Here is a 16,581-nt window from a genome sequence, read left to right on the forward strand (position 1 = left end):
CTTGGGTGAAGCAGAAGCATACTTGGCTCTATCAAACGTACACAGTGGGGCATGTGGTGCACATCAAGCAGGACATAAGATGAAATGGCTTTTGTTTCGTTATGGGATGTATTGGCCTTCAATGTTGAAAGATTGCATAGAATTTGCCAAGGGGTGCCAAGAATGCCAAGAACACGCAGGTATACAACATGCTCCAGCAAATGAACTCAGTACAATAGTGAAACCTTGGCCCTTCAGAGGATGGGCTTTAGATTTAATTGGAGAAATTCACCCCAAATCATCCAGAGGTCAAAGGTACATTTTGGTAGGAATAGACCATTTCACAAAATGGGTCGAAGCAATACCATTGGCAAATGTGGACCAAGAAGCGGTGATTGAGTTTATTCAAAAATATATTATATATAGGTTCGGAATCCCAGAAAGCATAACAACTGATCAGGGATCAGTCTTCACTGGACGAAAAATGCAGGACTTTGCCAAGGAAATAGGATTCAAGTTGCTAACATCCACACCTTATTATGCTCAAGCAAATGGACAAGTCGAAGCAGCAAATAAAATTATAATTGGTCTTATTAAGAAGCATGTGGGGAAGAAACCCAAGAATTGGCATAAGACTTTGGATCAAGCACTTTGGGCTTGTCGAACATCTCCAAAAGAAGCTACAAATACAACTCCTTTCCAGTTGACGTTTGGACATGATGCGGTACTACCAATCGAAATATGTTTGCAGTCAGTAAGAATACAAAGACAAGCAGACATTTCTCCCAACGTTTACTGAGAGTTAATGATGAATGAGTTGGTAGATCTAGACGAAGACAGGCTTCGAGCATTGGAAATGATTAAAAGACAGAAAGAAAGGGTATCCAGAGCATACAATAAAAAGGTGAAAGGTAAAACTTTTGTTAATAATGATTTAGTCTGGAAAGTTATTTTACCTATAGACCGAAAAAATCAGGCGCTTGGTAAATGGTCCCCACATTGGGAAGGACCTTTTCGAATCTTAAAAACATTTTCGAACAATGCTTATGAAATCGAAGAATTAGCAGAAGATCGTAGGATCTTAAGAGTAAATGGGAAGTATTTCAAGAAATATAAGCCAAGCATGTTCGAAGTTAAGATTGCAAAAACGTAGACACTTGAGGTGTCACGAAAAGCCAAAATGGTTAGCCATGTGTCAAAACACATGAGCCATATTGATCAAAATGGCTTTACATGCAGAATAACAGACTTAAAAAGGAAAAGTCTAAAGAAATTTCAAAATATTTGTCATTCATAACTTGGGTTTGCATGCATTACAAAAGATCCAAACAGGATCTGAGAGTACAACAAAAAAAAAAAGAAGAAAGCATAAAAACCCTAAGATAAAGGAAAAAGGGAAGTTGTTAGTTAATCCTTTGGTTTAAACCCTCCAAGGACAACACGGGTGAAGCTTCAGCTTCGAACATGTCGATGGCTCCGCCCTCACGCATGCGTCTCACTACACCCTTCCTTTGAAAGATGAAAGTAAGAAGTCTTCCGTATGGGAGGCAAGTCACGTTCCTCTGCCGTTCAGTACCAATAGAGACAGCTTTCACGAGACCTTTGAATATCATCAAAGGAATGTTGATCTTCTTCCCTCGAAGACCACAGAAGATGAACTCCAAATCTTCAACCAAGATGTCGTTTTCGTTGATCCTCCGAGGCTGGAAGTTGCCCACGAGCATTTGATGCCAGATCCTAACAACTCTGGCACTAAAAGGATCATTGTCCATGACGGACCTCAGCATGAGATGCGTGGTCATGTTAAAGCCATCGTCATCAAAGCGTTCCCCAGAGTTACTACACCTGATTAAGTGAGCAATGGTGGCAGGAGTAATACTGAAACGTGCATGCCGAATCTCAGAATCTATGGTGGTTCTACCTTCAGGATCTATGCGTACAGTAGCATTCATCCAAAACTCAGCCAACATGTTTGGATAAACAGCACCTTCCAAGACTTCCTCAAAGTAGAAGTCCAACTCCTGATTGACAAACAAAGTTTCAAGAGTGACAAAGTGGCGAAGGAGTTCATCCTCAGAAAGTCTGAACTCGCTCCGGATAAGGGTTTTGATTTCATTGAAAGAGAGGATTTCGGCCATTATGAAAAAAGAGAAGAAGGTTTTGGAGGAAGAAAAATGGTTTCTCTTTTCTGAGTTTAGGAAAGAAGAGAATGAGTGAATGAAGAAAATAAGGGTGATATTGGACCTTTATATAGAAAGGGAATACTAAAGGTTGGTTTAGTTTCTTAATAATTGATTAGACTGCAGTTGGTTTTTCCAAAGAGAGGAGTTATTACATCCGCCGTTTCCCGCCCTTGGAAGTTGAACAGCAATCATGAAACTGATTCACGCACGTCTTGAAATGACGTTTTGAAAAAGTAACGTTACTGTTTAGTCATGATTAGGGCTAAAGAAGTAGAAACGTCAAGTCCAAAGGCTAAGAGGTCGCGAAGAGTATTCGGAGTTTACATGTTGCATTAATGAAGAGTACTGTGGAGGATCTGAAAATATATTTTGACAAGAGATTGAAAAGATTTGCTAAGAAATAGTGCTGATAAATATTATATTTAAACGAAGGGAGAAGTTAAGCATATAAATAAGTGCTTTTACAAAACATATGAGGTTTCGATTACAAATAAGAACGCAACAGATAATAAGGTTCGAAGCAGCTAGTTGAAACCCTCAGGGAGGTTATTCTTGATCTTTGAATATTGTGACTCCCAAGAAGTCATACGGAGTTCAATCACCGATCGTTGTTTCTTCAACCTTTCGATCTCAGGAATCAATTTCTGAGCAGCCTCGAAATGTGTGATCCCTGATTGTACTATTTCGACCAACTCCTTTTGGTTGGATTGTTGGATGGTTGCCTGGCTGCGTTCAGCTTCCTTGATTTTCTCCTCAAGTGCCTTTATCTCTTGTTTCCAGATCTTGATATTTTTTGCATGATCATCAAAGGCCTTCTGGTCTTCTGATTGCTTAAGTTTGAGGACCTCGCCTCGTTGGGTTGCATCTACTGCAGAATTCCATGAAGAATCACGGGAGGCCATTGCTTCAGATAACTCTCTTTTGATACTTCGTTTTCGAAGGATATCAGCTTGAAGTTGCTCAACCAGAGAGCCTAACAGAACAAGTACGTCTGAGACTGTTGTGGAGACTTGAAGTAAATCTACTTTTTTCAAAAGTTGATTTAAACCATGACTCTTAAGAGGATCCCGAATGAGGAGATCCACAAGATTGACATCGAAGAACCGCTCTTTGATTTGTCGAAGCAGGCTAGAAGTGTCTTCTTGGTTGCCAGACCCCACAGTCGCAACTGGAATAGCGTCAGGACTTGGAGACGAAGAAGTATCCACATTCATGATAATCTTCAAGAAACTAAGAGGATCAGCATGCTTTAATTGTTCTAGCTCCGAAGGCGTAGGGGCAGGCATTGAAGTGGTCCCAGGATCAGCTTTTGTGTCAAGAGTCGAAGCTTCTTGAAAGTTTTGCTTTTCTAGTTTGGAAGTTTCCTCCATAGCATCTGATTCAGACACAGTGTCGTCACTATGATGAGGATGCAGATTCACATTGTCACTACCTGAGAGGGCGTGATCTTCGCCTTCCAAACTTTTGTCTTGATGAGTAGCTGGAGACTCATCAGTAGAATGACTTTCTTCAACGGGTTCATCGGGCAGCATAGTGTTGATGGGCTGAGCATCTTCGACCACGGGTGAAAGAGCAGGAGCTTTGTCTCGAGAAGTATCTGTGTCAGATAAAGCAGAGTTAGTCATAAGAATAAACCTGTAACAAGTTTGTCAACGAAGCTAAAGATTATTATTACCATAGAGTTTGGGAACATCAATGGTAAGACCAGGATCTTTGAAACCTGAAGTAGCAGTGCCAGCATCATCCTGCAATAACAAGGTAAAAAAGTTAATCCCATTATTTAGATAAAGTCACAAGTTAATATGCGAAAAAACCTGAAAGACCTTGGTTTGGATATTATCTGGACTTGAATTGTGACTTTCGACAACAAGTATGTTGCTAGTTGTTTTCAAAGGGGAATCTTCAGAGGACGCTTTATCAGTAGGAGAAGCAGTTTTGGAGGGACTTGCTCCCTTTCCCTTTTTCGAAGGAGTAGCAGATTTTTGTCTTTTCCTAAGTCCTTGTCTAGTGCAAGGAGGAGATTTATCCTCATCATCTGAAGCAGCGGACGAAGAAACTTTCCGTTTCGGACCAGTTGGGGGCTTCGAACTCTGAAAAGACAGATGATAAGCAAAGGGACTATTGATTACAGATTATATAAGATTAAGAACGCAAAAGGTGCGTACCGTAGGCTTTTTATCAGGATTGAGAGAGCCACTTTCACTGGGTTTGTCGCTTTGGGATGTCCCAGGATTCTTTTGGGCAGGAGTCTCTTTGATCTTCCTCCTATGAGCAACAGCTGTAGTCGAAACTGAAAGTAGTATACCAGCCAAAAAGGAAAAGTCAGTCGAAAAGATTGTCTGAATCCAAACCTTCAGGTATTGGAGTCAAGACATGAACGTGTTCGAGATCTATATGGAGATGTCCTTTGAAAGTATCCAAGGTATGCTTAGTCGGAACCACCCGTTCAGCGCGTTTTTTACTACTGTTTTGAAGATCTTTTAAAACGTTGCCACACACAAACCAATCTGGAAAAGGGGGGCTCAAAGCCACACCAAAATCCGCGCTTGGCAGTGGAGGAAATTTTGGAGGATTAAGTTTGAAAGCCACTTCATAACGTAGTTCTGGTCGAACATACGAGGGCAATTTCAACTTATCCAGTTTGACGGAAAACTTTTCGCGCAAAGTGATTGCAGCCTCACGAACGGTCCGACTAAGATCATCAGGCCTATAGATAGTTTCAAAAAATTTTTGGAAAGCTTGTATTTCTTTAATATGAGTTGTAGTACCTTTACGAAAAGTCTCCTGCACATCAGCAAAAGCTGCAGTTAGTTCCTGCGTCAAACTATCAACATCAAAGATTTGAGAAGTATAATAATTCGTCCACCATTGATGGAAGTCTGGTGTACAGTAAAAGGAAGGTTCGAAAGGAATAGGGGAAAGGTTGGTAACGCCAGCATATCTGTTAACTTTTGTTTCACATTCTTCTTCTGACAAGTATAAGGTGTGGAAGCACATATGACTCCTTTTCTCATATAAGCATTTTGGTTTTATTTGGACCAATCCAAACTGTCGTGAAACCAAATTTGGTTGATAGCACACAAGAATGCATTGCCCTTTCGATGGTCGAAGACGGTGGAGGAACAACCTTGGAGTCAGAAAAGATTCCCAAATTTCCATAAGCTCAGTTTGTTGATCCTGAGATGTTGGTGGGAATTTCTGAGTAAACCATTCAGGACCCTTGGTTCTATGTACAAACGGAGCCATAGACGGATCGAATTGACGACGCTGGGCAAACATCATCATATACGCTAAGAAGTATTCTTGAAGTTTCCCAGGCTCTTCTTTTGGAGTCAGGTAAGCCAACCTAGTTCCTTCAATAGTTCGATTCCTGATTTTGTCATTTTCCTCCTTGACTTTCCCTCGAAACGGAAGATGAGCTTCGAACGTAGCATTTAGCCACAGTTGCAAAAGCCAGAAAGGTCCAGCATAAAGTAAGGTACCAGATTGGTAATTCTTGGTAAGGTTTGCAGCTTCGCTAAGGTTTTCATAAAGAAATCCCAGAAGTAGTTGGCCAAGATTGAGCTTTTTTCCATTATGCAATTGATTAGCCATGCAAAGATATCTCTTTGCAACTTGTATGGATCTTGAGCAGAAAGCACATCGCGAAAGCCATAGCGCCAAGAAGGCAATATGTTCGTCATCAGAGACTTCTTCGTTCGCGGTAACATGATGTTGTTGGATAAACGCAGTATAAGTAACTGTCGAATTATTAAAGCCAATTGTGTCAACATCCATCTCAGTGGGATCGAAGTCTTCCCCAGTTGGTCGAAGTCCTGTAATCGCAGCTACATCGAAGAGAGTAGGGGTGACCATTCCACATGGGAGGTGGAAAGTGTTGTGGGAAGCATCCCAGAAATGGACCGCTGCTACTAGCATGGGTTGGTTATATGTTAAGCCTGTTTTTGATAGTTGGATCAAATCGTAGATTCCTAACGATTTCCAGTTAGATTCTTTCTTTTTCTCTACTTTTTCTAACCAGGCAAAGTACAAGTCAGGATCTTTGGCTAAAGGGAGTGACCTAAACACTTTCACAAAGTTGGTCATGTAATTTAACCTAATTTTTGGCAAAGCCAAAGGGGCTACGGTTGAAGTTTCTTCAACATTAGCAGATTCTCCTGAAGGAGAGCAACCCTCTTCATCTGTGTTAGCTTTGCTCACTAATGGCCTAGTCTTATAATAAGCAGGGAAGAACCTACTTAGGGTTTGGTTATCTTCACCCGGCAATGGACCCATAAAAGCAAAAGATTTTCCAGAAAGTTCAAAGGGTATGATTACCTGGGAAGCGTAGATAGCGCGAACTTCTTCAACGTTAGGGTTTGGAATGTGTTCGTGTTCACCAGACCGTGTGGTGGATTGGAGCTTTAGAGCAGGTTGAAGAACATTGGAAGATGAAGCCATCGGACGAGTTTTGAGAAATTCAGATTTGAAAAGTTTGAAGATGTTGGTTCCTTTGTTTGATGAAGAAGACGGAGAAATAGGAATGAGAAGTTGTAAAAAGAGTGCAAGTCCAAAGTATTTAAAGGTTTAACGGAAATCCTTTTTAAATCTTTTGGGTAAAACCCAAAGGACACGTAGCGAATGATGATTTAATCCAATGGCGGTCAAAAGATTCAGCCTTACTCCTAGTATATAGGAGTAATGATCAGGAAGTAAGGTCAAGGACGTGGGAATGTAAGTTATGAGAAGACATTTTGAGAATGACAAGACGTTTCGGAAACAGAGATTATCAATGATTATGACGTTTAGTCAGTAGTCTTGGAACTATCAAAAATTTAATAAGAGACGAAATCTTATGATGGCAAAAAACGCCTATTTCTGTTGATCTTCGAAACAGGCATTTATTGGGGGCAATTTGTTAGCTGAAGATTTCGTTGAACAAATATATGTGCTTCGAAGGAGTGTATGATCGAAGGCAAGGTGGTTACTGATGACCATCTCTGAGAAATATAAAATGGCTACTGATGGCCATGTTTCGATAGCAAGAAACGTCTAAGTTTTTTATGAAGGTGATGGCTACTGAAAGCTATTGGAAGGACATATCCTCGAAGACTTAGACAAAATTTATAAATTTGCTTAAGTATTATTATTTAGCGTGTTTGTTAGTAAGTGTTTATTAACATACTGCCACGCGTCGAAGATGGACTCAGGCGGGAAGATTTGAAATTCGAAGATAGTTGCGTAACTGCTTATTCACAGATGTCATCGCTGGAAGTTCTTATGAGAAACGTGGCAGCGGATTAGCGTAGGGCCGTTATGGTCGAAACTAGTATAAATAGGAGTTTTTTATGATAGAATTCCGGGTGTTCATTTTGTACAAATCACTCACATATTTACTCAAGTATCAAGCGTTAACGAGAACGAGTTCGCTGAGAAAATGTACGTATGACACCACCATCTTAATACATGAGTATTATCTTTTATTACTTTTCGTTTTCGAATATCTTTAAATTCTTGCATTCTATTTACTTCTTGTCATTTACATTACTGTATCTTTACTTTCATATTATTTACTTTCATGTTATTTACTTTCATGTTATTTACTTTCATGTTATTTACTTTCATGTTATTTACTTTCAAGATCTTTAACAGTTTTATGTTTTAAGATTCTTTACATTTAAACAGAATTGCATGTTACGTTATCTGCGTTGTTTACATTTTAAAGTCATAATCACATATAATCAAGTCATCACTAAAAGTGTATGTTTTCAATCGAATAACATTTGTCGAAGACAACGAATCATGAACATGGTTCTAAAGAATATTGATAACAATCTAATTGACTATGTGTCCTAGGATCAATCTAGTCGATCCTGCGAGTAACCAAATCATATTTATTATAGTTTGGAGGACTAGCGGTTGTTTACCGGAAATCACCGTAAACACACCCGCACCCGCCAACTAAATTTAATTTATTTAATTTATTTTTAATAGTTTTATTACTCATTTACACTTTTTAATATTATAATATCATGTTTATTAGAATTATTTTTTATTCATTTTTTAAAATATAATTTAAATAAAAATATCAACATAAAAAATGCTTTTAAAATAATCAATTATTTAGTTTGATTATTGATTTTTATTTTTATTGAAAAAAAGTATAAACTTAAAAAAAAAAATTAAATTTCATTTGGTCGGGTGCGGGGAAACCTGTTTCTTGTTGGGTGCGGGGGCGGGGGTACAATTATTAGCCACGACCGTGTTTGGGTGCGAGGAGGGGTCTGGGTGGTGGGTGCGGGTCTAGGTGTGCTTAAACTCGCCCAGACCCGCCCGGTTGCCATCCCCACATCTACATAGTTCTTTGTGTAAAAACACATGGAAGGATACTTGTTCCTTTTATTCATGCGTTTATTTTTGCTCCAAACATAAGATTGGTCGAGAATGTCAACACTCACCCCCGTCAACGAGAAGCCCTTCAAATTTTCCTATGCGACAAACTAAGTTTATATCATTATTAAATTTACCTACTTTATACTAAAAATAACAGTAATTAATTTATTTTCACTATTTTCTGTCTAGGTGATCCGTTCTAGAGATGAACTACCAAAAATTCCAAACACGCTATAACGGTCTATCGAAATCTTTGGGATCATATTAGACCAGACGATGTATTACTACTAAGTAACTAAACATCTCGTTAATTTAGTTTTAATATTACCAATTTACTAATCTTTTAATAATGTATTTTTTCATCTACAGTTTGTTTGGAGGTTGTAACTGGGTCTCGACCATGAGATTAACTCCGAGGATGCTGCATTTTGGACTGCAAAAACATTAATCATTTGATTCACTACTATGGAGATGAACTAGAGTGACCGTGTAAAACTGCAGTTTGGCATGCAACAACAAATCCCAGATCCTCCGACGTGTTTGGGAGAATGGCATCAACTAAGAGTCGATGCCCAATGGAATTAAAGAGATTGGAGAGACTTTACCAGGGATGTGTGTCGTCATTGGATGCATCAACTGGCCATAAGCGAACAAATCATGTCGGATGATGCTAGACTAACTCGAAATTATATGGATTTGTATATATCGGTTATAATGACTTTGTTTCTGTGTGACCCGAGATATTTGATTGACCAACGCCAAAGAGTTTCGACATCATACGCCTAACAACCAACCCCACAACATTATCAAACCCAACATTGTCAACCCACCCAACAACCAATTCTACAACATTACAAAACCACGTACACCTAAACTCGCAACCAATTGATGCCACACACCCAAACACAAAACGAAGAGCATGACTCATACTGCCACCAAATATATGTACCACCACATCTTACTACAACACTGATGACGCATATGATTCCACCACATCCTACCATAGTGCTCAACCAATGTATAGCCAAACATCGCACCACCACAACACCCAAACATAACACCGCAAAAGCACCCAACCAACCCATGTATTTCAAACACCACAAGAACCATTTTTTCATTTTCAAAACGATTCAATGTTCCAATTTAACCAACCAGTCCGCTCACACGTAACCCAACCAATACGACCAAACTACGATAACATGGATACCGAACGCGATCACGGAAGCGCCGACGACTAGGGATATATGATCGATAACTTGTTAGATAAACTAACATCTCAGGACCGTCGCACCAAACACCTCAGACTCAGCCGAATACTAGGATACCCCAAACACCTCAGGAAAATCGAGTGAGGCCTCAAATGCAAGCACAGGGCCGCCATATGGAATTGATAGGCGTTTGGATCGAGTGGGTCATTATAATTCTCTCCAATCATTAAGTAAATTTTTATGAAATAATATTATAATTTAATTTTTTTTCTATTTAATATTGTTTTTATTGTTAAAATAATTTAAGAACAAAACAACATAGACGTCGGAGGAGTGTTGCATGCTCTTAATCCTTACATGCATGTGCCATTATCATTGACATGACACATGAGAATAGCCACAGGTGTCTAAGGCCAAATTAGAGTGCATGCACTACATGCAATGACAAATCCTAATGAAATATTTTTGATATGAAAAGGAGTTAATTTAGAAAATATTTTTAAAATATGATTATTTGAGTATTTCTTTTAAGAAAAATTATTATTTTTTAGAAAAAACCATTAATGTAGACACATTTGTTGTTTTTATTGTTTATATTTATATTTAATTATTTGTTTATAAGTAAAGTAAAACTGAACATTCATCTCAGATTGTTATTTGCTGTCGAGGAAAGAAACCCAGTGCGCTCCCCTTTCAGTGACCAACTCTGATGACAATTCGGCCTTCAGCGCATGTTGTTGTCGACACCTCCCAGCCTTGTTCTGAGAAGTGTTGAGAGTTGTCTCATGTATCAAGATCAAACATTGCGGCTAGTGCTGTTTTGTACCCTTTCTTTAGACAGTTTCGTTTCTTTTTCAATCAAGGCCATCATCACTTTTACCTTAACTTGTGAGCCAAGAAAAATCGAATTCCTTTATATTTTGGTTTTGGTAGGGAAGACCAAATCCATGATTGAAATATTTCATGAAAAATTATTTATATGGAGTGCATTTGGAATATCAAAAGTAGTAATATTGTTATATTGTGTGTTCCTATTGTCATTTACCTTTGGATTTTTAAGAGAATGTATATGTTAATTTGAAGTTTGACTCGGAGGTTAGTAAATCAATTATATTTTTAATCCAAATTCTCTTAAGCAATTTTTTTTTTTAAAATAAAGCTTATTTATCATCTAACTTCAATAACCCGGTTATATATATATATATATATATATATATATATTATCCTTTTAATAACCCATTAGATAAATTATTATTTAGTAGAAAATTTTCCCTTTATTTTTTGAAATATTATTTCCTGAATCAAAAATCAAGTTCATAATAGAGACGACCGATTCGTGAATGATGAATCAACGACTTGGTGGTTAGTCGAGGGGTAGGTATACTAAATGAGGGTGAAGGTTAAAGTTCCACTCAACCGAATGTAAGAGTTTGGAGAAGAAATTTGGCTTGTCGATTTTGAGGGTGGAAATTCTCAGTCAACCAAGGAGATGAGTTCGGAAGCAGAATCTAGCATGTTGAAGTTGAGAGCTGAAACTCACACTCAACAAAGCATGGACTGAAGTTCTCATTCAAATAATTTTAGCCTTGTTAACTTGGTTGGATGTAAGTTCATCTTGGTGAGTTAATGGTTTCTTTATATTTGCATAAAGACCTTAAAAATATTTTATCTTACCATGTCTTTTACAACAAAAACAACTGCACAAACTCGAAGCAAAAGTTATTAGTATAAATTGATAAGTGTTAAGTCGACCCAACTAGAGTGTCTAACGCCTAGTTTTAAAATATCAAGTGTTAAGTCCTTTTTCATCATAATTGAGAAGTTAGGCAGAGCATCTTGGTTTTCTGAGTTATCCAATCCTTCCTTGTCTAAATTTAAAAAATTATTGAGCGAATTGATTTGCTTATTATTGAAGTAATTTTTATTAGGGGAATTTTTTCCACTAGGGAGCATTGATACATAGTGAAGGACTAGGCACCTTTGTGAGAGACACACCACTTGTCCACCTAAAACCTTAAGGTGATGGATGAGTGGGTTCTCCCACTTATAAATATTCAAGTCACCACATTCATATCCAATGTGGGACTACTTTCCCACTTACTCACACTTGCATTATTATTCTAACATTCCCCCTCAAGTGTGAGTCTACAATGCTCTCCCTCACACTTGTACCGTCGTTGACACCTTGCAATAGGACACCTCTTCCTGGGCTTTTCGATACAAGTGAGCTAATCCCTTTCTCGAACCAAAGGCTCATGATACCATTTGTTGGAGGAGTTTTCTACTAGGGAGCATTGATACATAATGTTGGACTATATATCTTTTTGAGAGACATACCACTTGTCCACCTAAAACCTTAAGGTGATATGTGAGTGAGTTCTCCCACTTATAGGATTTTCCCCTGATTATAGGGCTCCTTTTAGATGTTTTTCCCCTAGTCAGGAGCGTCTTGAAATTGATCGCTTTTGATTAAACCAATTTTGATATCTCCTTGATGCCAAGTGTTGATTCGTATGTAAAATTGTACCTCTTTGAAAAGTAATTCTAAATTGATGCAAGTTTTGAAATCGAAATTGATTATTGAAAATAAATGGATGATTAAAGATGAAGATGTGGAAACATGGTAATAATTTTAACAAACATTAGGAGTCATTTTAGCATAAATTTTGCTTGGTATGCTTTCATAGTGAACCTGGCTTCAATTAGGGCTTTTGAAGGTTGTAGCGTGGTCATTGTTCATGGTTTAAGAAACAAGGGATGTAAGGCTCAAAATTTATTTAGCCCACCCCATTCTCCTTGATATTCTCCAATCCTAAGTTCAATTCATCCAACGAATGTATTCAATCTGTAAAAGGATTTTTTGTAGTCGTAGCGATGATAATAAGCATTGATAAAAGATTCAAGCGCCAATGAAGAGAATTGATAAGATTCTAGTGCCAATGAAGAGTATTGGTAAGTTCCGAGCGCCAATGAAGAGTATTGATAAGATCCACCCATTGATGAGAAGCTTTTGATGATTTTTGAGGTGGCAGTCACAAGATTTGTTCTCCAATTCATCTTTTTCAATCCTTTATTTTATTTTTTTTTGCATGGACCAATTTTTTTAAAATTTTAGCCCATCGGGCTACCCTAACTTTTGCGTAAGTCAATTTTTTATTTTATTTTCTTTGACTTAGCGGGATTTTCTCCTTTTGATTTTTTATTTTTTATTTTTGACATTTTGAATATGTGTGACCGCCACGTTAATTTTTGTGAGCTTCGTCTTCATTGTTTCCTCGATCTTGGATGATGTACTGAGGAAGAAAATGTTGCGAGCTTTCTCTTCATTGTTTCCTCAGTCTTTGATGAATGCGAGAAAAAGGATGTGCTTGAACCTTTTGCTTAGATTGACTAATTCTCCTGAGAATAGAATGCACCATTGAATTAATTGAAACTTACCCTGCCCCTGGTTAAAATTAAAGTTTTTTTATAAAATAGTAAAAAAAACTCCAACTCCTGGCTCGAGGGGGTTGACTACGAATTATATCCTTATTTCTCCACTGTTTAGGAATTGAAATAATGCCTCACATCATCAGCTTGGTCTTACATTGAAAGCATATGTAAGCGAAATTCGGTTAATTTTAATTACATCATTCTCCCTCAACGTTTGTTAAGAACAAATTAATTGGATTCCTTTTATTTTTTTATGATGATTTTATTTTATTTTTTGTAAGAGTGAATATGAAAGGTTGATTCCAAAAACATGCATGTTTATTTCATTAGAACTAATAATCCAAAAGGTACAAATTAAACCAAACACAACTTAGCAACAAAGAAATTACAATTTGAAATTGATAAAGTCTAATGATTATAAGGATGAGCTTCGTTATTGATACACCAATCTTGGGAGACACCTTCTTAGTTCTTGGCCTTTGTAGAAGTATGGAGTGAACTTTGACTTTTCTTGGGCATAACTACCCTGTGAGGGCATTGTTCTTGTTGATACCGTTGCCTTTGATATGGGCATAACCTTTGCGTGAGGGCATTTGCTCTTTGCTGAGACCATTTCTTTTGATATATAGGATCACCAATGGTAGTTGAATTTGAGGCGTTGTAGGCTTTTGACTTGTATGATGAAGAGATGCCTTCTCTCCTTTGTAGGACTTGTAGGACCAAGCCCAATTGAATCTCCAATGTTTAACAATCTCCTTCAACAATTTTAGGACTTTCTTGAATTCCTTTACAACTTTCCTGAAGCATGCTTGGAATTTGTTCTTGAGCATCGGGAAATCTGTTAGCAGGATTAATGTTGGACAAGGGCGAAGGTAGAAATTGCTTGGAATTTTGTTCATATTCCATAACTACTCCATCACTCATTTACAATAATAATAATTAATAATAAATTATCATTAGTTAAATTGTGAGTTACAATTTTAATCTCATATAATATAATATTAATTAATGATAAGTTTTAATTAGAAAAACGAGAGTTACAGTTTTTAATAAGAGTTATTTTGTTTTTAATAATCATTAGTATATATAAATACTTATTTGGTGAAGAATTTTTCCATATTTAATATCCCTGAAAGTGCGGTCAACAACTTCAAAACAATGCTTATGCATCATTAGTGCTTCATCCCATATGATCATATTTGCCTTGGCTATTAAATCGGCCAAATCACTTTTTGGAGTTATTTTCATGTTGAGCATTCATCAACATTTATAGGTATGCAAAACTTTGAGTGTGCAGTTCTCCATCCTGGAATAAGCAATGCAGCTGTCCCACTTGAAGCTATTGGTAGGATTTTATGAGGATGACACATAAACACGAGGTTATGTGAGGGTATATATATATATATATATATATATATATATATATATATATATATATATATATATATATATATATATATATATATATATATATATATATGGGGTTTGCTAATGTAGACCCACTTGTTTTTTATGGAGGTCTATTTTAGCAAGCGTTAACTACAAAATAGTTAAATGCACCTTAAGATGCCTGTTGCTAAAATACACCTTCATAAAAATAAGTGGGTGTATTTTAGCAAATCTCACAGGAGTTTGCTAAAATACACCTATTTATTTTTATGAAGGTGTGTTTTAGCAAGTTTTAACTAAAAAATAGTTGAATACACCTTAAGATGCATGTTACTAAAATAGAACTTCATAAAATTTAGTGGGTCTATGTTAAGCAATTGCTTAATTTTGGTTCCCATGTTTCTATTGCTTGATTTTGGTCCCTCAAGTTTTGTAATTGCTTAATTTTGGCCCTCCAAATTCCAATTGTTTGATTTTGACCCCTCAAGTTTGTCCCATTTTTTTATTTGATAGTCCCCTAATGACATGTGCACTAAAATTCTCTTTTTTTGTTGCTTTTCTCTTCTTCTTTTTTTATATTTTCTTCTTTACAATTTTATTTTTCTTTTCTTTCTAATAGTTAAACTTTGAATGTAATATCTAAAAAATCGTAAATATTTCATTGAACTTATGCGTAATGGCAAATTATTTTGACAAAATAAAATAGACCACTACCTAATTAAAATAACAAACTCTTTGGCCAATAACTCTCTCATAGTTAAGCATAAAATCCCAAAGTCTATCAATCCTATTAGTCAATAGAATTTCAATTTTATATAAGAGATATTGCATGCTTGTCCGTATATTCTAAGTTGAATGAAATATTTAAGATTTTAAAAATATTACATTCAAAGCTTAACTATTAAAAAAAAAAAAAAGAAAAATAGAATTGTAAAGAAGAAAATTAAAAGAAAAAAACAACAAAAAAAGAGAAATTTAGTGCACATGTCATTAGGAGACTATCAAATGGAAAATGAGACAAACTTGAGGGGTCAAAATCAAGCAATTGAAACTTAGAGAGCCAAAATTAAGCAATTAGAAAATTTATGGGACCAAAATCAAGCAATTGAAACACGGGGGACCAAAATTAATCCATTGAGAAATTTAGAGGGCCAAAACACTATTTAAGCCTTAAAAAAAGAAAATGCATAGTGGTTTATAAATGTGTAATTTGAAAGAATTCGAATTAATGTCATTATGGTGCATCAATTAAAAAAATACATTTACGTATGATTTGGAGGAATATGAGTTAATGTAAAAATTAATTTATTGTCCATTAAAAATGCATTAAAAGGAAAAGGCACAAAGTCTTAGAAATCACATAACATATAATTGTTATTATTATTATTATTATTATTATTATTATTATTATTATTATTATTATTATTATTATAATATTTAATATGGTGGTTCAATATTTATTTTTTATTTTTATTCTTAGTAGTATTAATCTCATAAAAATAATAATAATTATTATTTATAATAATTATTATTAATATAATGTTAATTTAATAAATTATATATATATATATATATATATATATATATATAAGTTTTTTACCTAATATTTTTATAATTTATTTTCTTCATGTATTAAATTAGTTATTAGGTTTTATTAATTGGTAGAATTTTGTGAGGATAACACATAAACATGAGGTTATGTGAGGGTATATATATATATATATATATATATATATATATATATATATATATATATATATATATATATATATATATATATATATATATATATATATATATATATAATTGTAATATATTTGAGAGTTAGAAAATATTAAATAATAAAATATTATTATTATTAGATAAATAATTTTATAATATTTTATTTCAGTTTTGCAAAAGCTATAAAATCCATCGATTAAAAAAATGCATTGTGGTTTATAACGGTGTGATTTGAAAGAATTCGAATTAATGTCATTATGGTGCATCAACTAAAAAAAATACATTAACGTATGATT

The sequence above is a fragment of the Vicia villosa genome, linkage group LG3, assembly GCF_029867415.1.
Source record: "Vicia villosa cultivar HV-30 ecotype Madison, WI linkage group LG3, Vvil1.0, whole genome shotgun sequence".
Taxonomy (NCBI): Eukaryota; Viridiplantae; Streptophyta; class Magnoliopsida; order Fabales; family Fabaceae; genus Vicia; species Vicia villosa.